The following is a 22,789-nucleotide window of genomic DNA, read 5'->3' on the forward strand; positions in this document are numbered from 1 at the left end:
ATGAAATGATGACGCCTCATTCCCCCAAGTCCCCAGCTCCTGGAAACTGCCATTCCACTTTCTGTCTCTCTGGTTTGGATGACTCTCAGTCCCTCACCTAAGTGGAATCATGCAATATTCGTCTTTTTGTGATTGGCTTATTTCCCTGAGCATCATGTTCTCAAGGTTCGCCCAATGGCGTAGCATGTGTCTGAGTTTCCTTCTTGTACAGTATTCCGTTGTATGTAGATGCCACGTTTTGTTTATGCATTTATCCATCCATGAACTTGGGTTGCTCACATATTTGAGTTCTTGTGAGTCATGCTGCTATGAACATGGGTGTACAAATATCTCTTTAAGATCCCACTTTCAATTCTTTTGGATATATAGCCCTGAGTGGCATTGCTGGATCATATAGTAACTCTATTTTTACTTTTATGAGGAACTGTCACTTTTCTGCAGTGGCTGCACCATTTTGTATTTCCATCAATGGTGCATGAGGATTCCAGTTTCAACACATCCTGTCAAATACCTGTTATTTTCTGTTTTCTTGATGGTGGTCATCCTAATGGGTGTGAGGTCATATCTCACTGTAATTATGATTTGCATTTCCTTAATGATCATTGATGTTGAGCACCTTTTCATGTGTTATGACCACTTACATGTCTTTGGAGAAATATCTATTCAAACCCTTTGATCATTTTTTTTTTTAAATAGATTTTGTTGTTGTTGAGCTTTAGGAGTTCTCTACATATTCTGGATGTCAGTCCCTTATCGCATATACAATTTGCATATATTTTCTTCCATTTTGTGGGTTGCCTTTTGACTCTGTGGAGGGTGTCTTTTGACACCCTTTTAGAATTTTCATGGTCTAGTTCTTTTTCTGTGCTTTTGATGTCATATCCAAGAAATCATTGTCAGATCCAATGTCATGAAGCTTTTGCCCTATGTTTTCTTCTAAGGATATTATTGTCTTAGGGGGTACATTTTTTAAATTTGTTTGTTTGTTTGTTTTGGTTGGTTGGAGTCTGCCCCTTGGGATTCCATTTGAATTTTAGGATGCGTTTTTCTATTTCTGCCAAACATCATTGGGATTTTGATAGAGACCGCATCAAGTCTGTGGTTGCTTTAAAGAGTATTAACAACTTAAAAATATAAGTCTTCCAATTTGTGAACAGGGCGATTTGGGGGGGGGTTAAGATAATTTATTTTTTCTTTTTATATTTTTCTTTTTAATTATTTTATTTTAGAATTTATTGCTGTTTAAAAAAACATTTTAATTCCGTATAGCTCACATGCAGTGTTATATTAGTTTCAGGTATACAGTACAGTGATTCAACAATTCTGTATATGACTCAGTGCTAATCAAGATAAGTGTGCTCTTAACCCCCTTCACTGGTTTCACCCATCAACATGGCATTTTTTATGCCATCTTTAATTTTTTCAGCTGTGTTTGTACAAGTCTTTCACCTCCATGGTTAAATTAATCCCTAAATATTTTACTCTTGTTGATGCTATTGTAAATAGAATTATTTTTGTATTTGCTTTTTTAGATTGTTCATTGTTAGTGTATAGAAATGCAACTGAATTCTGTGGGTTGACTTTCTGTCCTGCTACTTTACTGAATTGATTTATTTGTCCCAAGCGTTCTTTGTATGCGATCTTTAGGGTTTTCTACGCATGAGATTGTATCAGCTGCAGACAGAGAAAATTTTACTTCTTCCTTTCCAATTTAACTATCTTTTACTTATGTTTTCTTGCCTCAGTGCTCTGGCTAGAACTTCTAGTACTTTGTGAAATGTATTCTGGACGTGGGCATCCTTGCCTTGTAAATCATCTTAGCCTTTCGCCATTGAGTATAAAATTGGCTGTGGGTTTTTCACATACGGCTTTTATTATGTTGAGTGGAGGTGATTTCCCTGTGTTTCTAGTTTTTGGAATTTTTTTTTATTAGAAAAGGGCATTGAGTTTTGTCAGAAGATTTTTCTGTATCGTATGAGATGAGATGATCATGTTTTGTTTTTTTTTTCCCTTTATTTGGTTAATGATGTGAATTACATTGATTGATTTTCACATGTTGAGCCATCTTTGGATTCCGGCAGTGAGCCTGAGTCTCATCAGCAGACCCCCCGGGCATCCCCAGAACATTTCTATAGGGTCCACCCGTTGAGGTGTTATTTGCATTCTTTGCGGTCCTGCATTTGGGTTAAAGTACAAAAACACCTCAATGCCCTTGAATGAACCCTGGTAGTACATAAATTCCAACTGTAGTTGTGTTCTGTGCAGTTAAAGGAAGCTGTCCGTTTCACTCAAGAACGTCCTTCGTGAGGCAGGAGAAACTGCTCGTTTAATGTGGTCTCGATCCTTGCGTACACATCGTGTGAATACTCCATGTGACCCATCGGGAAGTGTGCACCGTGGACACTCTTACTGCTCACTGAACACAACGGTGCTTGGCTTGCGAGCCAAACTGGTCCCTGTTTTCACCGAGCACCGTCTTTCCTTGAAAGAACAGCTACCAGACAAATTATGATTCATTGAAACTTGGGTGCTCGGCAGACACGTTCTCGAAAATGAAATCACTTCAAGGAAAACAACTGACAATACGAATTGTAATCGTATTGATAAACTTGGAACTTTCAGATGAAAGTTAGACTCTTGTCACACTCGCACCCGCTACCAGGAGCTTGCCCGTGCGCGGGCGCTGGAAGACGTCCCTGGTGACGTGAATGGTGACACTAACACATGTGACTTCCTGAAACCTGTCGACGTGAGGAAGATCTGCCTGGCTCAGCGAAGTGACATTTCCAAACGGTGAGTGTGTGACGTCGTAAACCCGCGTGTGACCAGAGGGTCCATTCAGAGCACCGGATTCAAGAGACTTCGATTTGGTTCTGGTCAGGACGAGGTTTCCGGTTCCTTGGAGCTTCTCAGTTGATGTGAATGTGCAGCCAGGGTGATAGCCGGGGGAGAAGGGTTCCCCCGAGCTTGTGCACAGAGCAAGGGCAGGGCTGGGAAGACTCGGGGTCCCGGGCTCCCCATCAGTAATTCTGGGGACCAAAGAGAAGGGCAGACACGGCTTCCTGTGGAGCCTCACGGGGAGGCTCTGATGGGTCTCAGGGCTGCAGCAGGTGGGGCTGAGCTGGGCAGTGACACTGGGGGACAGGCAGGGCTGGTGGGCCTGGGTGGGGGACGGACCCCAACTCCCTCGGCGGGAGTGGATTCTCTGGCTGGTCTTACGGGGTGGGTGGGACTTGGTACCCATGGGACGGGGAGCGTTCAAGGAAGATTGCCCACAGAGCTGAGCCCGGAGTTGAAGCCTGAAGCCGGTCTTGGGGTCGGCGCTGTGGACAGGATGGGGCACGTGAGAGAAAAGGGGCGTCTGGTCCAGGGCTGGCAGGTCCTTCCTGAAGCCGGCAGGGCTGGTCTTCAAGACGAAGTGATGTCCCAGAGAGCCCAGTCTCTCTCCCCTGACACAGAGCAGCTCTTGCCAGAAGCTTTAAGCGGCCAGGCCTTGAACGTGGTCTTGAATATTTCATTTGATCGTCTCTTTACAAAGCCCGTAAAGTGTTGCTGGGCCCTTACTTGGCCGATGAGGAGAACGGGGCTCAAAGCGGCCAGGGATTTCCGGGCAAGCAGCTGAACCTGGACGTGAACGCGGGTTCACCTGGGCCCCCAAACTGTCCCACAGCCTCTTCCCTTTGGGCTGGCCCTCAGAAGGTGGCGGCTGGATTGGAAACCGCGCACTGAGTACTTCCCGAAGTGGCTGCTGTTGGTTATTTTGGGGACGTGGGGATGTGGCTGGGATTTAGGTGTCCAAAATATCTCCTGTGACACCAAGCCGGAGCCTGAGGCTCTGAGCCCTGGATCTGCTCTGAGCCCAGCCGGGATGAGGGCTCCAGGCGTCCTCAGGCAGAGCTACCCCCACCCCTTGGAGCCCGGCTGGGGGGCTCTCATCCCCTGGCTGGCAGTCGGTGGCTTAACTGCCTCTTGTGGGCGCATTAAGGTATTAATCGCATCATGGTCTGGCTGTGCCTTTCATCTCCTGCAAATAAGTGCAGTGGGATTCGATTTCACGGACAAAGCCCTTAGCGGTGCAGCTGACAGGGGACGAGGAATGCAGGGACCGCTAAGAACATCGATTCTGTCTGTGGTGCGCGTGCCTCCCGATGAAACGTGAATGTGAATGGTGGGACCCAGCACCTCCACACGGGGCCACCTCCTCACCCAGAAAGGGCTCCTGCTGGCTCAGGGGAAGCCCGCTTTTGCATCCAAGTCTCCACGGATTGGGCCGTGTGGCCTTGGGCAATGACTTAACCTCTGAGCCTCCTCGGGTCCGGGGAGGATGAACCGGGTGCATGGCCTGTGCCTGGTGACCAGGGTGCCACGGTGGGGGGGCCGCCTTTCCTTGTCCTGTGGCCCTGAGAGCTCGTGGCCTCTGAGATCCCAGAAACCAGGAGAAACACAAAGCAGAGATAGTCTGAAAATCAAGGGCTCCTGTGGTTTCTTATTCAATAACATTAAACAACAATTATTCATCAGAAGAAAAACTTTTCATGGAGAGTGAACTTGACGAAGACCATAATCACGGGGGCACCAGGTCCCAATGTTTAGAATCTTTTCTCAAAGGCTTTCCTTACATTGCCTTATGTGCACGTGCAGCCTGACTGTAGGGCCTGGTCGTGACCCAGCAGAGCCCTCTCGAGGGGCACCCGGGGCCACGTAGCCACACTGTCGTGGATCTGGGGGTCCCGGAATCGAGGCGGGGGGGCGGAGATGGCCCGTGGACTGCCGCCCTCAGGGCCCAGGACTCCCAAGCAGGCCTCGGCCGGGGGGTGGGGGGGGCACAGCCAGGCTTGTCTGCATTTTCTTGGTCAGACCCGCGAGCTGGCCCCCTGCAGAAGCCACATCCGCTGCCCCAGTGCCCTTGGTGGCCACGGCATTCGGAGCCAGCCCGCAGAACCAGTCTTTGCTTCAGGAACCCTCCGCCAGCGAGGATAGGCTGCCAGGTGCCGAGGGGCCCGGGAGCTCCCTGGGGGTGGGGGTGGGGGGCGGGAGAGGGCCGGGCTTCGTCCTGGTGAATGAGGAGGGTGGAGGGGCATACTTCCTGACAGGGGGACCGTGGGGACCACTCGGGGCCTGCAGGCATCTCCCCACGACTAGAGAAGGGGGTCCCCACACTCATGTGGTCCTGTGTCTCATCCACGCACGGCAGTGCCTTCCGTCCTAGCTCTGGATGGTGGGGAGGGGCAGTGGTCGATGACGCTGGGCCCGCAGGGCCTGAGGGCTGGAGTGGGGACACACGGGGCCGCAGTCTGGTGGCTCCTGCCAGGGCCTGCCCTCGGTGCTCCCTGCGAGTTCTCAGCCTCAGTGCCAGGGAAAGAGGTGATGTGGGGGGAAAGGAAGATGCACATTGCTGTCCTAAGGTCTTCCACCTGGAGAAGGGAGTCCAGGCACGTTCCTGGGGTTGGGAGCTGTGGTCCCGGAGACCTTGAGTGTCTCTTTGTGGCCCTCAGTACAAAGGAGAGCCTCCTTGCATGGCCTCCAGACCCTGCTGGGTGCAGCCCGATCCCCCCTTCTGGCCTCACCCCCCACCTCACCCGGTGCTCTCTCCTCTCCAGCAGCAATGGCTTTCCCTGGTGGGTTGTGGTGCCTCCGACCACAGGATGTTTGCACATATTGTTTGTATTCCCTTTCCTCTTGGTCTCAGGACTCCTCCCCACTCCTTGGGCCTCCACTCAAACGTTACTTCCTTAGGAACACTTTTTTACCTTCCTGACATGGCCACCTGCTCAGACCTCCTTCCCAGAGCCCTGTCTCTGTTACAACTTGACATCTGTTTGCATGATGATCTAACTGGTGACGTTCCATGCGAAAGGAACCTGGCTTGCTCAGTTGTTTCACTCTGTGTGTCTGGGGGAAAGGGCGGCCATCACGATTACAGCGCCTACCTTACAGCCCCCAGGTGCCACACCAGTTCTGAGAGCCTTACATAAATTTCCTCACCAACTTTGCAAAGCAACCCCCGGGCAGGTGCCATTATAATCTCCTTTCTAAAGAAGAGAAAAAGGACCATTTGGCTAACCAGGATCCCTGAGGTCAAACCCAGTAAACTGAGGCAAAGCAGGGCTAACCAGGATACCTGAGGACTTCGACGTGGGGCTTGGATGCACGAAGCCACGAGATCATGACCTGAGCTGAAACCAAGAGAAGCAAGCTTAACCGACTGAGCCCCCAGACGCCCCTCAAATGTCATTTCTGTGGCTATAGGTGACACTGACGTGTCTCTGCTGCTTGCCATTCATCACTTGTGATTTTGACAGAGAACGTTGGTTCTTGTGGGGACAATGGCCGTCCACCCCAGTGGTCAGGATCAAGTTGGCCCACGGAGCCTTCGAAGCTGGGAGCCTTCCCAGCGCTCACGTCCCTGGTGACGTCCCAGGAGCTCGGCGGGACCCCGCGTGCCCTGCCAAGGACAGCCCGTTCCCCTCCAGCCGTGACAATGCCCTTACCCATAAACCCCTGCTGTGTGCTGACTGGTGCACTCTGTGTTCTTGGCCCTGTTTCCTCCCCAACAAAGGGACCCTGATACCCAAGCACCTGCAGGCGTGGCTGCGATGTCATGCTGTGTGCGATGCACCCACACCCGTGTCCAGTGTTCCCCTCACGCGTCTTCAGCCACCTTTGGCCAATGCGTCTCCACAACCATCTGTCCCACAAGAACCACCGGCTGCCCGCTCGCCTCTCTTCACCGCCGTCCCCTGGGGGAGCCGAGGGCAGGTGCCCAGAACCGGGAAAGGCTCAGACTTTCGGGAGGATGGGAGGCTCGTGACCTGGATGGCAGGCTTCCATGGACGCCGGGCAGGCCACCCGCTATGATGTCATGGCTAAGGCCACAGGCTCTGTGGGCAGACAGAGGTCACATTAGAGCTCATCTGTCCCCTCACTTGCCGTGGCCTTTGGGCCAGACAGTCACCGCTCTAATCTCCTTCGTGAGACGAAGATGGTTACAGCATCTGTGTCGGGGGGATGCAAAGGGGCTCGATCAGTCGCTGACACAGCAGGCGGCTTCCTGCCCTTGATTCTCCCACGGCCCGTTCTGCCCGGGACTGTCCCACCTGACACCCTATCTGGTGCCGACACCCAGGCTGGTGCGTACCATCTGCGAACCCTGCTCTAGGCCAGGCTGTGGCAGCCACCTGGGGCCAGCGTGTCCCTCTGCCCCTTCCCGCCCGAGTGACTGCACAGGACACTGGGCTCTTCTGACCAGTTCGTTTCCCGACCAGTGGGATTTTGGGTAACACGGTTCACTTAGTGGTAGCCTCACCAGCACGAAGGACAAGGTCACCACAGAGTCTGGGGCTCGGAAAAGGCTGTCTGTCACCCGGCGGGGTCACCCCTCGCTCCCGGCGGCCTCCAGCCAGCTCCGCGAGCTCCATTAGCAGGTGATCTGGGGACACAGAGGAAGCGTAGCCGCTCCCCAGAGAGGAGAAAGTGTCAGATGATAATGCACTTTTTCATTTTTGCTTTGAGTTTTTAAAAGACACGTTTGTCTGCTTTGATCTCCAGCACCAGGGAAGAGTGCGCATGGAGTGAGCCCAATCTGGGAGGGCACCTTGGGGGCCCGGTGCTCCGTTTCCAGGCCTGTCTGCTTCCGGAAGGTTCTGGAGAGGCTGAGGAAACAGCCTGTGGCACAAAGTGACTCTGGCTCCCACTCAGCCTTCAGCGCGTGGGTGACCCAGAGGCACTGGGGACAGACACTGCCTGGTGACTCAGGCCTCTCTACCCACCCTGCCTTGCTCATGGGGCCCTTTGTTTCCGAATATAGCCTGAAGACAGCAGATTTTAACACTGTTGTCGCTGTAGAGACGGACTGGAGTCGGCCACTCCCCCTCGTCACAGACATTTCCCTATTCCCTGGTGTCTGAGGGGACTTCTAGCCCACTGCAGCCTCATGTGCCCGGTGTGCCCGCCAGGGCCCCGACCGCACTGTGCGTCTGTCCCACAGGTGAGCTGGCGGCTCCTGCCGGGCAGAGACACTTCCCCGCTGGGAGCACGGGCGCTGGCCGGGGGGTCACCGGTGTCCCCGTGGGCCTCTCATCTGTGACCCTGGATGGACACCTTCTTCCACAGAGCTGCTCTCCCCACGGTGTCCCCGGTGGTCGCTCGGCCTGCGGTCCCAACACCGTGGATCGGGAGGCTCGGGCCGCGGACATTTAGCCCAGAGCTCTGGAGGCTGGAAGCTGAGGCGGGCTCTCTGATTCGCAGACTTCCGTCTTCCCCGTGTCTTCACGTGGCCGAGACTCTCTTCCTCTCCTTACAGGCCACTAATTCCACGGTGGGGTCCCACTGTCATCTCACCTGACCCAGTTGCCCCAAAGGCCCCCCACATCCTAATACCGTCCCCCTGCGGGTTAGGATTTCAGCATATGAATGGGGGGGACTCTCACCGTAACCCTCTCCATTCCTGTCTCTTTACACGGGCGAGGACGAGCCGTTAGCCTTCGCCGGCTTTGGTTTCTAGCGGCCTGAGATGGTTCTGGGCAGGACGTCACCATCCGCTCTCCCCCAAGCCTGTGTAGCAGCGTGATGGCTCTGCTCTCATCTCCGCCCGCTGCTGCCTCCCTTCTTAGCCCCCATCCTGCACTTCGTGACCTGAGCATGAGGACTGTATCTCCCTACCGCTGGTCGTCCTGCAGGTGCTGGGTTCCAGAAGCTTCTCCATTGTTCTCCACGGAACAGAGCAACCCCAGTTTTTCCTTTTTAAAAAAGCAGCAAAGTGTGAATTTCGAGTTCCGGTTATACTCAATGAACCTCGATTTCTTGTCTATGAAAGCAAGTGAGAACATGTCCCCTGCAGAATGCTTGTGAGGACCACACTCCCCGGCCTCCAGGAAAGGAGCAGCCGTGATCATGACGCGCGCATCTAACCGGGCATCGCGGCTTCTGCTGGTGCTGTCACCATGCCGTATGCACTGCGTATATTTCTTCTGACTTGTAGTCAATAAGGGAAAATGAATTGACATGGGACACCTCCCTTTGCTTCAGCCATGCAGAAATGATGGACAAAATAGAACGAAAATTGCAAATCTGTGCAGAACCTGAAAGCAGGGAAAACATCGATGCCAGAAGTAGATGGGGCTCAAAACCACAACGGAGAATGTGAGTTCCACGCTGCAAGGAGGGTGGGGACAGCTGGCACAGAGTTCCCACGGCGTCGGGCTCTGAGGAAGGCTGTCACTTCCGTGAATGGATCAACCAAGTGGGTCCCTGTGCCAGACTGTGGGTTCCTGATTTTGGAATGACGACCAGGTGATGCATGGAGCCCGTATTTCTACCGCAGAAGCTCTGGGCTGGGAAGTCTCGGTTGGGTCTGGGGAAAAACGTGTCCGGAGCAGGCAGAAGCCGCTCGTGTCCACCAGACACGAATGCCAAACCACCGCGCAGGGGCACCTCCACCGTCTGGGATGCTCAGGACGCCCATGGAAAACAGTTCTCAGGGAAGACGTACTTAGAATAAAAATACAGGGGACACACAGCACAGCAGCGAATTTGCATTCCAGAACCACCGATGATAGAGCAGTCTGAGGATTTAAAAATAAGCATGCTTGGGTTTTTCAGCAAGCTTAGTAGAGCATTGCAAAGAGAGGGGACAGGTAGTGTTAGAAAAAGCAGCAGAGGGAAGTTCTAACAGGTAAAATATGATCATCGAAAGAAAAACAGAGGTTTTTATAGCCTCCGTTCCCATTGCTAAGGCCATTGTCTCAGGCATACCCACAGTTTGCTGTTTCCAGACTTTGGAAATAGAAGGAGGAAAAGGCAGGGCAGAGCTTGCACCTGTTATCTCTATCGTGAGACCGTAATCTGTTTCAGGGAGATGGGTCTTAGAAGTGAAAACAACACGGAGCCTTTCTGCAGAGCTCGGTCCAGCCAGGCGCGGGGCTGAGCCTTTGACGAGCGTCGGCTCGTTTAGTTCTGCCGACGGTCCTTCCGAGGAGGTCAGCTCTTGCCTGGGCGACGGGTGCGGACACCGAGACTCGGGGAGGAGACTGCGTGGGTCCGTCACTTGGGACTGGCGGAGCGGGGCTGCAGCCTGGGTCAGAGGAGTGCGGGGCGGGTCATGGGACCCCCGCACCGTCAGCCCTGCCGAGAGACCTCCTGCTTGGGAAGCACAAAGGCGCCAGCCACACAGGCGGCTCGCGCTCTGACCGTGACTGCGTCTCGCGTCCCCAGCTGGGTCAGTCTGCCGACAGTGAGAAGATCAGTTCCCTCGATGACTGACTCGGTAACATTAAACTGTTTCATGCACGTTTAGTTACTTATTTATTGGCGTACTTTCGTTTTGCTAAGTCTTTGGCTGTGTACCTGCCTCCGCCTGTGAGCCCTTGGGCTCGACAAAGCCAACCCTCTCCACGCATCCCTTTTGGGTGGTATCACTTACTTTCAGTGAAAAGCTCGGGTCCCTAAGGGCGGACCCTGGGACACAGTTCACGCCTGGCAACAGCTGCTGGTGGTCACCTGATGCTCCAAGGACCCCCTGACTTGTTTGCCGGAGGACCCAGTGACATGCCTATGAGGTGGCATCCATTATGCAGATTGATTATACTTCAGGGAGTGGATCAGGGATTCAGGAGGCATAACAATTGATTGAGCTAATTGTAATTAATGACTCAGGAGCTCTTTAAGAATTCAAGATTAATTAAAAAAGACACCTATAAGGATACAAAACAGGTCCAACCATCTTTAAATGCTTCTCGTTTAATACATATTTATCAGAGGTCGTGTTTTTGGACGTGCTTTTGGAAAGGTAAGTGAAAGAATGTTCCTCAAGTATCTCTAAGGACGCTCCCCTCCCCACCAAAGGGAGAAGATGGGGGTAGGACTTGCGGATACGCACGGAATGTTACGAAGGATGTCGTAGCTTAGGCGAGCTGGGAATCGGGTGACTGGTCATCCGACAAATTGCTTTGAGTTGGGCGGCTTTAGGTAGAGTGGTGGCTTCTCTCCCTGGGCACGCTGGACATCTTATTTCAACAAAGGAAAGAGGTCATTCACGTCCAGAGGAAGGTGGAAGAAGCCTAGACGTTTCTAGTGAGAAGCGTGCTAAAAATCTTAGGTGAGAAGTCTCTACCACTGTGGCCACGGGGGTTCCAAGGCAGCCGAAAACCATCCGGAGACGCGTCTGCGTCCCGCCCTCGAGTCTGCACAGGCTCTGTGACACTCGCTGGGAGAATAAGGCAGTCCTTGAAGCCTGCTACCCTCCGTTCCTCTCTGCAAGCGTCGCCTTTTACGCCAGGCGCCAGGTTGTGAGGAAGCCCGGCCAGCCCCGTGGGGGCCCCTGAGCCCAGGCCTCTCGCTGCACAGACTCACCAGTGGGGCCACAGAGCCGCCTTGGAAGTGCTCCCTCCAGCCTCTACCAAGCTGCCCTGTCTGAGCACGCGCAACAGAGCGAAGGCTCATCGCTGGCGGGCGGTGCCCAAATTACGGGTTTGTAAGCAAGGAGAAAGTGGTTTCGGCCTCTGAGTCTCACGGTTAAGTAAACAGATAATAGCAACAGGTAGAAGTAAACTGGAAAAGCAGGAAAATGAGGCACGCGGGGAGCTCCTTTTTGTCCAAACACATACAAACGTGCTAAAATATAAGTAAGTAAATAGTTGCTATTTACTTATTTAATAAATAAAACACCCTTTTTAAAAAGTCTGAGGATGTAACAGCCGCTGATGCCCGGGGAGCTGGGGTTTTCACGCCTCTTTTGGGTCTGGAGTGAAGGCTTCAGGATCTGGCATTTAAAAGGGATCCAGCCTGGGCTCGCTGCAAAAAGCTTAGGGCAGTGGAGGATCTCCTGGTTTAGGAGAGGAAATACAACAACCCGCAGGCGGAAAGACCGGGAACTGCTGCCTTAGGTGGAAACTCGCGTCCCAGGAGTGACGGCCCCTCGCCAGGCTGTGCTGGAGTCTGGATCCACACAGCACCAAGGTGCAAAACCCTGCGATGGTGGCTTCGGGTCCAGACCAAAACAATCTGGAACAGCGAACCCATGATGCGCTCCTAAAATACTATCCAGATTCCAGGAACCAGCAGAACTACAGAGGGTGAGAACCGATGGAAGACAAGCTGCTTGGACAATGTTCAGAGCACAGAGAAAACCACCACGGTGAGGGGCAGCCGGCCGTGACCATGGGAGAATTCACCCCTGAGGAACTGGACATGATAGAACATCCCATCAGGGCTTTCGCATAAGCACGGTCATAAAATGGTCAAAGGATAAAGAGACGAATTCATAGAATGATAAGAGGGCATTACTAAAAACAAAAGGACATCACAAAAGATTTAAAAAAACGGTTGGGATTGTAGCACTGGAAAATCTAGACAAATAATAAACTTTACAAAATCTCTCAATAGGTATTTCACACGAAAGGTGTCCCAGGTCCTTAGAGAGAGAGCGTGGGCGCCGGAAGGTTCGCGTGAGCACAGCAGACCCAGAACGCAGCTCCAAGGGGAGATGGGGACATGAGCTCCGCCTCAGCAGCCACGCCTCACGTGTCCTTGACATCCCAGAGCCACGTGGGTACATGGGTCCCGCTACCCTTGCCACATGCTAACACTCTCCTCTTGCGTTTTGTGTTGTGGCCTGCGAGGGTTTTCTGTCTTGAGTTTGTCTAACAAAATATTTTTTCTTGTTGGGATTTATTCTTTATATATTTTTGGAGCAGGGAGGGAGTCTTCAGCTCAATTTGTCCCTTTTTGGCCCAGATTCCTAGCAGAAACACTCTGGGCTGCAACTGTCCAATACAGAAGCCATGAATTTAAATGAATCAGAAGGAAACAAAAAACAAAAAAAAATCAGCTTCTCAGTTGCTGCCACACTGCAGGTACGCACTGGCCACGCATGGCAAGTGGCTCTCGTCCTGGACAGTGCTGACGCAGGACAGCCCATCGCTGCGGAAATTCTGTTGGGGCCACTGAACGTCCAGGAAGACCGAAAAGGGAAATCGCAAGATGGATTGTGGACTTCCCCTGAAGGAAGCTTCTGGAACGGGGCGGTGGACTCCCTGCCACAGTGTGGGAGGTGTGCCCTGCCGGGGGCTGCGGGGAGACCCTTGCTTGGGTCGGAAACACAAGGGAGGTGGGTGGCACGCACTCTTGGAACCTCCAAGTCCCCAGCAGTGGCAGAGGACGGAGGGGGGAGAAGAGAGAGGGAAGTTGGAGCAGCCGTGGGGCCCTCCTCTCCTCCTGGTGAGTGGGAAATTCTGCATCTGCAGGATCTGGGCACTGGGAGCTCCGGGAGCCGTTTCCAGATGTTGCTAAATTACCCCACAACCCACAGTGCCAGACTGCAACAGCACGGAGTCATTTATATGCACACAGATTTTGACATGAACTGCACTTCAAAATTCAGTAGAAACAGGGAGCTACAACGGCTCCTGGGGGTTCGGAGAAAGATCTGGGGCTGAGCACACTGTCAGCCGGGCAGAAGCCACTGGCCAGAGCGGTTTGCCATTACGACGCGGAGACGCAGCGTCTCAGGGAGGCTGTCCCCCCGCCGGGCCAGGCGGCGGCGAGGACGGGGCGCTCCTGGAGGTGGCAGGGGAGCAGAGCAAGGCTGGGGCACAGCGCGTCCTTGCTCAAGGAGGCTCGAAAGTGCAGTCCTCCATTGGTCGAGAAGCGTGGAGAATCAGTCAACGTGGCAAGCGGGGTAGCTGGGCGAATTCCTTTCTCATTTTGAATCACTCGAGTTCCTGGTAAATTGCAGAGCGAGGCCCGAGGGCCCTGTTCATCTAAAGCCGAGTGACAGAGCTCTGGGCAGGGACAGGGGCATTCCGGGAAAGGCCTGGAGGAGCGCGGGGGAGCGTAGAAGGCCACGGGGCGGGGGCACCAACAGGACGCTCCTGCTGGAATCCACGTGGTTCACTCGTTCACTTCTGCTTGGCGCAGAGTTGTGGGGTTTCAGAGACGTCCAGGACCTCTGGCCTCTCCTCGTGGGGTGCACCGTCTGGTGGGGTACACGGGAACTAGAGAGCCGGGGGGGGGGGGGGAGGGGGGGGGGAAATCCGTGCTGGGACAGCGTGCAGGTGGGCGAGGACCCGGGTTCTCACACGGGGAAGCCCGTGACGTGGGGTGCGCAGCGTGTTTTGGTTGTGTGCGGCCCGGGTGGCAAGAGGCCGTGCTCCCTCTGGAAGCCGAGTTGCAGGGTCCTCCCTGGCCGCTCCCTGCCGCTGGCGTTCGCCGGCTCCTGGGCCCACAGGTCTCCGCCGCCACCGTCCCGCGGCCGTCTCCTCCTGTGCGTGCCCCTCCAGGTCTCCCAGGACGCGGGCTGTGCTAAGAGCTCCCCTGTTGGGGAACAGGCCCCATCCCCAGTGGTTACATCGCAAAGGCCCTATTTCCAAATAAGGTCACCTTCGGGGGTGCTGGGGGCTTAGGATTTCAACGGATCCTCTGGGGAGGGACACCAGTGAACCCAGGACAGAGGAACAAGAGGGACTTGAGCAGTCCTAGGTGTTTCCCGAATCTGAAACCGGGGAGTCTGCCTTCGCGAACCACGCTGGACGCCCACAGCCCCTCGGTGCAGCCGGGCCCCCCGGTATCGTCTGCCTGCCCTGCCTTTCCTTGTCTGCACCACTGCCGGCTGCAAACGTGCCTCATCCCCTCCCTGTCCCGGCCAGGGGAACCTGTCTAGAATGCACAGTTGCGCTGCTCAGAATTCTTAAGGGGCCTTATCGCTAATACCCAGACACCTTCGGTGACACGCAGGGGCTCCGCACAGCTGGCTTCCGGCTGATCCATCCAGCACCACGGTTTTGCAAAAACAGCAGACACTCGTGGCACCCCGTATCTCGCCCCCAGGGCGCACGCGTGATCTCTGGATCCCGAAGACAAGCTCGGCAGGTGCGTGGTCACGCCCACCCCGTACTGCGCCCCAGACGTCCTACAGAGCATGCGTGCTCTCACGTTCCGGCAGGACCGGCTTGGCGGGGGCGTGGTCACGCCCACTTGCAGGAGGAAACAGAAGCGGAGAGTTTTATGCAGTGTGTTGAAGGAAAATAAGACTTGTGCGGGACACACGGCTCGTAATCCATGGACTCCGGGTGCAAACCCGGGCGCACGTGCTCTTCACGCCTGGTCTTTGCAAGTTGAGCCCCGAAATCATAACGTCTCCAGATACTAACCATTTGTACTTGCTGCGCGGGCAAGGCTTCCCCGGGTCCGCTTGCGGCTCCTCGGCTCTAGAGCTCGCTGTCCGAGCTTGCCCACCTGCGTATCCTTCGGGGCTCCACTGGGAAGTTCCACCGTCAGGCGGGCAAGACCCAGGCCCCCCCACCTCCTTCGTTTCCTACATGATGTTTCTCTTTCTTTTTCCTTTCTGACCTCAGGTGCAGAGTCACATTTTCTACTTCCTGACATGAAATAGGGGGAATCTTCCTTTCTAGAAAGAAAAGAAAAGAAAAGAAAAGAAAAGAAAAGAGAAAAGAAGGAAGAAAAGAAAAAGAAAAAGGAAGAAAGAAAGAAAGGAAGGAAGAAAGAAGAGGAAGAAGGAAGGGAAAGAAAGAAGAAGGAAGGAAAGAAGAGAGGAAGAAGGAAGGAAGGGAAAGAAAGAAAGAGAATGAAAGAGGAAAGAAAGAAGGAAGGAAGGAAAGAAAAGAAAGAAAGAAAGAAAGAAAGAAAGAAAATTAGGTGTGCCTAGGTGGCTCAGTCAGTTGCGCATCTGACGCTTGATTTTGGGTCAGGTCACAATCCCCATGTCCTGGGATCATGCCCTGTGCTGGGCTCTGCGAGGAGCATGGAACCTGCTTGAGATTCTCTCCCTCCCTCTTCCCCTCTTCACCACTCGTGCATGTTTGCTCTCTCTCTCTTTAAAATAATAAAAAGAATAAAAAAATAAAAAGATTTAATACTTTTATCGGGTATTTAAATATATACTCGTTCATGAGACTGTTTAAAAATTTGCAACCAACTGGATTAATTTTCTTAATAACTGTTACCGTACTGAACATAATCATTAAGAAACGTTTTAACCTGGATTTTGTTTTCTGTTTGCTATCTGTAATTGCCACCAAAACGTAACCCCATGTATTGTTTTCACTTCAGCACGGTGGCCATTTAAATCATAGAATTTTTGTTCTGGAATAACCTCGATTATCATCTTAGAATTAGGATTAGTTTTTATTGAATTGAATAATAAATATATACAAGAGACACAGGGAATCTGTGAGGAGCATATGGAAAACAAATGCTACTTGAATAGGTGATCGGGGAGTTCTGATGTCATTTGTCACCTGCTCCCTCTTCCTTTCTCTGTAGTGGGTGTAACCATTATTTTGAATTAGGGGTTAGTCATCCCTTTGTTGGTTCTTTACCATATAAATGATGTTTGGTGTCGTCCGGCATGCTTTGGGAAGGTGTCAAGTGGACGCGTGCTGTGTGGATGGTGTTTTTCCTACTCGACACTGTAGGAGCTGGCGAAGCTTGGTGCCAATGTAGGCTGGGAGGAAGACAGGGGGACCAGCACCCCATCTCTCTTCTACTCACTGACCTCCTGCCGGGACCCCCACTGGCTGAGCCCAGCTGGAGTCCCTTGGGCAGGGAGCCCCAGGGGGACACACCCTGGCAGGCATAGACATTGCCAGCAGCCACACAGAGCAGGGCACAGATGACTAGAGACGGTCGTGCGAGTGGAAAGGAAACAGGAATCACCAGCACGCAAGTCTTCAGCTCCACCAGACGGAGCCAAATGGTCACTCAGAGTAGTCATGCCCCGTGGATGCGAAGTGGCTCTCAAGAGGCTGTCTGTCGCTCACCATCCTAATTCCTGGAGAGGTGAGCACCGTGCCGTGGTTGTGGGCCACACGTGCGTCCTCCTCCCTACAGCGCCCATCACGCCTGGGCCCACAGTTCTCTCGTTCTGGTCTCTGCATGCTGATGGCTGATCCATTCACCCCAGACTCCGTACTGAGCGCCTTCTAGGTGACTCCAAGTCTAGCTGTAGGTCTGGGAGATGTGGCAATGAACAGAGGTGACAATAATAACCATGGCCCTGTGGCACTTACGTTCTCCTAGAGGGAGGCAGACAAGGATTCCATACCCAGTACGTGAGGAAATGAAAGGTTGTAATTATATCACAAGTGTTATAATTGTATATTATATAATTGCCTCATAATTATATTAGAAGTGTCATTGAGAAAAACGGAAGGATGGGCACAAGCAGGTGTGGCACTTGCTAGGACTGCTGTCCAGGAAGTGTCACTGAGATCAGACGTTGGGAGCAGGTGCCTCTTCCTGCTGGACAGAGGGGCTCCCCGCACCCGGCCGGCCCCCAGCTTGCTCAGTGTCCCGACTCACATCCCCATGCTGTGTTCTCTCCTTGCTTCCTCTCGCTCCAGTTCTGCCGTTGACGAGTGTCGCCCGAGCTTGGCGGATCTCGTCTACTGTGTGTTTACTTTCTCTTCATTAATTTCATGTCTTCTCAAAAATTATTGTCTTTCTCCTATTTTCTTTGATGTCGTCTGTGGTCCTTTTTCTAACTTCAAATGGATGCTCGTCCCATGAATCTCCAGCCTCTCTTCTAACACGAGCGAGTGAGGCTGTGCATTTCCTTTCACGCACTGATTTGGCTGCATCCCACCAGTCTTGAAATTGCGTGTTTTAAAATTTATAATGCCCATTATACTTGTTTCCTCTTGTCCGTGAGTAATTTACAAGTGTGCTTTCAGTAGGTTTTATTTTTTCAAATGTAGGTTGCCTCTCTAATGCTTTTGCTATTTCCAACGTAATGAGTTTTTATCTGAAAGCTTGGTCTGTGCGATCGCAAACCTCTGAAACCTGCTAGGACTGCCTTCTGCTCCGGCACCTGCCCGTTGTTGTGAATGTTCCATGTGTGCCTGGCAGTAGTGTGTGTTCTCCAGTTGTTTTCATTTTTACGTTAGAACAAGCGCATCGGTCGTATTATCCAAATATTTCGTATCTTTACTGGTTTTTATCTGTTTCATCTAGCAACAGCTGCATTAGATACAACAGAATTTCCTTCTCTGACAGAATACACTTCTGTCAATATTGGAATCAGGTCATTAGGTCGATCCCTATTTAGAATTGTTATATAGCCTGGCACATTTAATTTTTGTCATTTTACAGTGATCTCTGTTATCTCTAAACATTTTGCCTTAAATTCTAAATTTTTGAATAATACCCATGTAATATATGTATGTATGTAATACACATATGCATGTAATGTATGCATGCATGTAATACATGTATCTGTAATATACACATGCATGTAATATATGTGTGTATTATACATGCGTGTAATGTATGCTTGCAAGGAATATACACATGCACATAATGTGTGCATGCATTTAATACATGTATGTATGCATGCAATATATGTATGTAACATATGAATGCATGTAATATGTGTATGTGTAATATACATGTGTATACAATATATATATGCATGTAATATGTGTGTGTACCTACATATATAGTCTGTATTCCAGTTTTCTTTTGATTAATATCTAGCTGATACTTTCCCATCCTTTTCTCCAATCTTTTCTGCATTCTGAAGGTTTACAAGGTTTCTGGTACACAGTACATTGGGTATTGATCCATTATTTAAAATCCAGTTCAGCCATCTTTGTCTTCTAGATAATGAGCTTGGACTGTTTATATTTATTGTGATTTCTCATTGATCTTGGTTCTTTTCCATTTTTTTCCCTTTCTGCTTCTCCTCCCTTCTCTGTTTCCCTCCCAACGTATCGATTGCATTGGTTTTATTCAGCCCACTTTTCCCGCTGCTACTTCAGAGGTATTGCACTCTTATTGATCTGTTTTGGTTGTTACCCTAGAAACCTTTACATGTGTATCTGGCGAAGCACAACAGAGGTCACATATCTGCCCTCTTGTCACACAGAGTCTTGAAATACATTAGCTCCCAGAATTCTCTTCTCTACTTGAGTGCCGTTTGGTCCATGTTAACAATTTTTAAATGTTACATATTTTTATTTTTATTTTTATTTTATTTATTTAAAAAAAATTTTTTTTTCAACGTTTATTTATTTTTGGGACAGAGAGAGACAGAGCATGAACGGGGGAGGGGCAGAGAGAGAGGGAGACACAGAATCGGAAACAGGCTCCAGGCTCTGAGCCATCAGCCCAGAGCCCGACGCGGGGCTCGAACTCACGGACTGCGAGATCGTGACCTGGCTGAAGTCGGACGCTTAACCGACTGCGCCACCCAGGCGCCCCTAAATGTTACATATTTTTAAAGCCCCCCGAGTTGGGTCCTCTTGGTGCCTTTTCTGTTTGGGTTTATCTGCATATTTCCGAGTCTGGTCCTCACCCTACCTTCCGGTATCTCCCAGTGTCTTCTGGACGTGTTTTTACTTCTGATGAAAGCAGATTTTTTTTTTTTTTTACAATGTTCTGTTGTAAGGTCAACTGATAACAAATCACCCTGAGTTACTTTATATCTGAAAATGCCTTTATTTTGCTTTCATTGTCCAACTAGAAGTTTTCTGAGTACTTGGCTCTTTTCTTTTCCCTGAAACACGCTGAAGACATCATTGCCCTTTTTCTGGGTGTCCTCCTGTTGTTGAGAAATCAGCCCTTCGTGTGATTGTCACTTTGTAGGTAATACTTGTTTTCTTTCTTCCTGCTTTAAATATTTTCTCTTTGTCTGATATTCACCTTGCTGGTTTTGTAGTTCAACTATGATGTATGTGATTGTGAATTTCTTTTAAAGGAATGCGTTCTCATGGTGCTCTGTTAGACTGCCTGGTTCTGAGGACTGGTCCTTTTCGTCTGTTTCTGAAGATTCTTCTCCAGCATCGCCTGCATCAACTCCTTGTAGAATTCCCATGAACTGTGCCCTGTTCACGCTCTTTCCTTCTTAACCCGTGTTTTACATCTGGCACGCCCGCCTGTGTCCGTGCTACGCCGATCTTCCAGTTCAGTCATTGTTTCGTCAGCTGTGTGTAATCTTCTAGAACCTGTCCACTGAGTTTTTTATTTCAATTACCACATCTTTTATTTTTTTTCATTTCTAGGACTTCTGCTTATTTTCCAAAGCCGCACTGTTCTTTGCCATGGTCTCTTGAACTGTATGCATATTTTAAAGTGTTACTTCTTAAAGCATATTTCACATGCTTGCTTTTTTTATTCCAGCTTATGTAAATATGCCAAGTGGTGTCTTTGCGGCACTGTGATACTATTTCTGCTAGCTCTCATGTATGCCACCTGCCTCTTTGTTTGTTTTGTGATTTTTGACCAAGGCTCATCTTTCTCATCACTTTCTGTGTGGGAATTACGTGAAAGTACATTCTGTTGAAGAGAATTTGTATTCAGTTCTGTTTGGGAGTTTGGGTTGTTACCAGCTCGGGATAGGATATATATATATATATATATATTTTTTTTTTCTTTTTCACATAGTTAGTGTGAATTAAGGCTGCAGAACCACATGGGGACTTGCTTGGGGTTCCAAATGATCAGGGCAGAATTTTATTTTCCATCCATTCAGCACCATATTTGAGCCAACGCAGGATTTTTACTGTGTTTTTCTGAGGTCTTTCTGGGTCACCGTCATATGGAGGAACAATCCTTGGAAGCCCAGCTTTGTGTGGGGCTCCCTCATGGGACATGAGCATGTGGGTTTCTAATCAGAGTGGCTTTCTTTGCTCGGGGCCACCCCACACCTGCTCCCCACGCTTACAGTGAGGAGTGGAGGAGCCTCCGTGCTCCTGTCGGCATCCAAGGTGCTCCCGGGTCAGCCGTGTGCTGCTCCGGGTCTCTGGCCTGCTGAGCTTTCCTGCTTCACCCGGTCTAGCTCAGACTCTTCCCTGGGCCTGGGAAATCCTATTCACGATTCATGAGTAAATCCAGTCTCCTCCAGGAAGCCTCCTGTGACTGCCCAGGCTGGACCGAGCTTCCTCCTCTGAGCCCCAGGGACAGCCTGTCCTTCCTCAGTGGTAGCTGGCCGTGCCATGTCTCCAGTCTACCTGTGTCCCCCGCTGCAGGGTTCTGGAGGGCGGGAACTGTGTCTGTGTTCATTCCGAGGGCCCGGTGGGGATATCACAGCCTGTTCCCAAGGGCAGGAGGTGAGCCGCCAAAGCCACCGCCTTCCTCACGACATCGGTCCCTCCGTCTGAAGACCAGCCTCCGGGGGGTGCCAACAGCTCTGGAGTCCCGGGGAGCAGGGCACCTCCCCAGGGCCGTGAGCCCACAGTGAGCACACAGCGTTGCCGGCTGGGCCATCCGCACCGTGGCTGCGGGGCCTTGGGAAGATATTTATTCGTCTCATAACCGCAGAAACGGAGTCCCGTTTTCTCACTTACATTTATGAGTAAAATGTCTTCTTAGGTTGTTCAAAAAAAAGCAAGTTTTAGACCATTAACTTTTTTATTTTACCTTTTATTGGAGTTTAAATAACAAGGTGAGTGTAGAGTGTGGTGCGGGGTGATTATGAAGCCGTAAAGGCGTTTAGAGAGCTCGCGGGGCAAGCAGCAAGACCGAGTGCCAGGAGGAAAAAAAATCGGCTGCAGTGACTCAAAGCACAGCGTTTATCGAACCTTTCCCCCTAATGGAGTGACTTGTAAAAACGAGGGGATAGGCGTGAGGAACGTGCATGTTGGCCAGCAGCTGCGGGGCGGGGGCTGTGAGTGGTTCTGGAGGACGGAGCCGGCATTCCGTGGCAGACGCCCCATTTCTTCCGGAGGGTGCAGGACGGAGATGCTTCCTGGGCAGCCGGCGGGGGGGGGGGGGCGCTGGCTGGTGTCGGGAATCTGGGATTTCAGTCCCAGCTTGCCAGCTGCTCACCGGGCCATTTGGGGCAGATCCCCCAACGTCTCCGTGGGATGAGAGTAAGAACCAAAGCCTGTCGCACGGGTGCGTTATGACACGTCAGTGGGACAATGAATGTAAAATTGTCTTGACAGTGAAAAAAAAACTATACAAGCGTCAACTATCCCTTACAATACCTTTCTATCACTTTCCTTATCAATACTAACATCTTTTGAATAAGAAGATGGCAATGCTAGAATCCAGGGCATCTAGATTAAAGATAGAGGATCTTGAGGGTTTCCTGTTTTGTCTGCCTTCCCCTCGTTTGAGAAAGCCTGCAGCTGGAAATCTTTATGATGATAACACCTGCGCCGATGTCCTGCCACCTGCAATCAGCCTAGGTTCCCCGCGGCCTTGGTGCAGAGCTGTCTTTCCCTCTGCACCGTGTAGGCTCTATTTACCTCTATGGCTCGTCTCCTTTGCACGTGCTGATGACAGTCCTGGGCAGGATGTCACCACTTGAATGGTGAATTTGGTCCGAGATGTTGGAGTGCCTAGATCCACGTGGGACTGTGCAGAGCAGTTGAAGGATTCTGTGTGTCATGCGAGGCCAAGAGCTACTCAAAGGGAGGAAGAGGTCTGGGTGACGTGTCCGAAAAGGAAACATCAAAACTCCAGTGTTCGTTATGTCCGGGGAGGTATTGTGATCACAGGAGGGAGGGCTGTATTGGGAGGGGGGGCGATGGGGGAGAATATCCTGGGAGGTGAGACCCTCGTGTGCAGGTGCTGAGAAGGGGAGGATGTGCGGGGGTGGGGGTAGGACGACAGCAGGAGGGAAGTGGGTTCTCGACCACACGTTTTACACCAACGTGGAGACACGTCCCTCCATGCCAGAGCTCTGCGCTAAACCCCGAGAAGTACAAGAAATCAACATCTTGGGCACCTGGTCTGTTGTGGTCCATTACATGGAAGTTTTCAGCATCCATTCGTTCGTTTAACAGATATTTGCTGGATCCTTCCTCTGCCTGGTCACCTGGCCAATAGG

This window comes from Prionailurus bengalensis, chromosome B4, assembly GCF_016509475.1.
Source record: "Prionailurus bengalensis isolate Pbe53 chromosome B4, Fcat_Pben_1.1_paternal_pri, whole genome shotgun sequence".
Taxonomy (NCBI): Eukaryota; Metazoa; Chordata; class Mammalia; order Carnivora; family Felidae; genus Prionailurus; species Prionailurus bengalensis.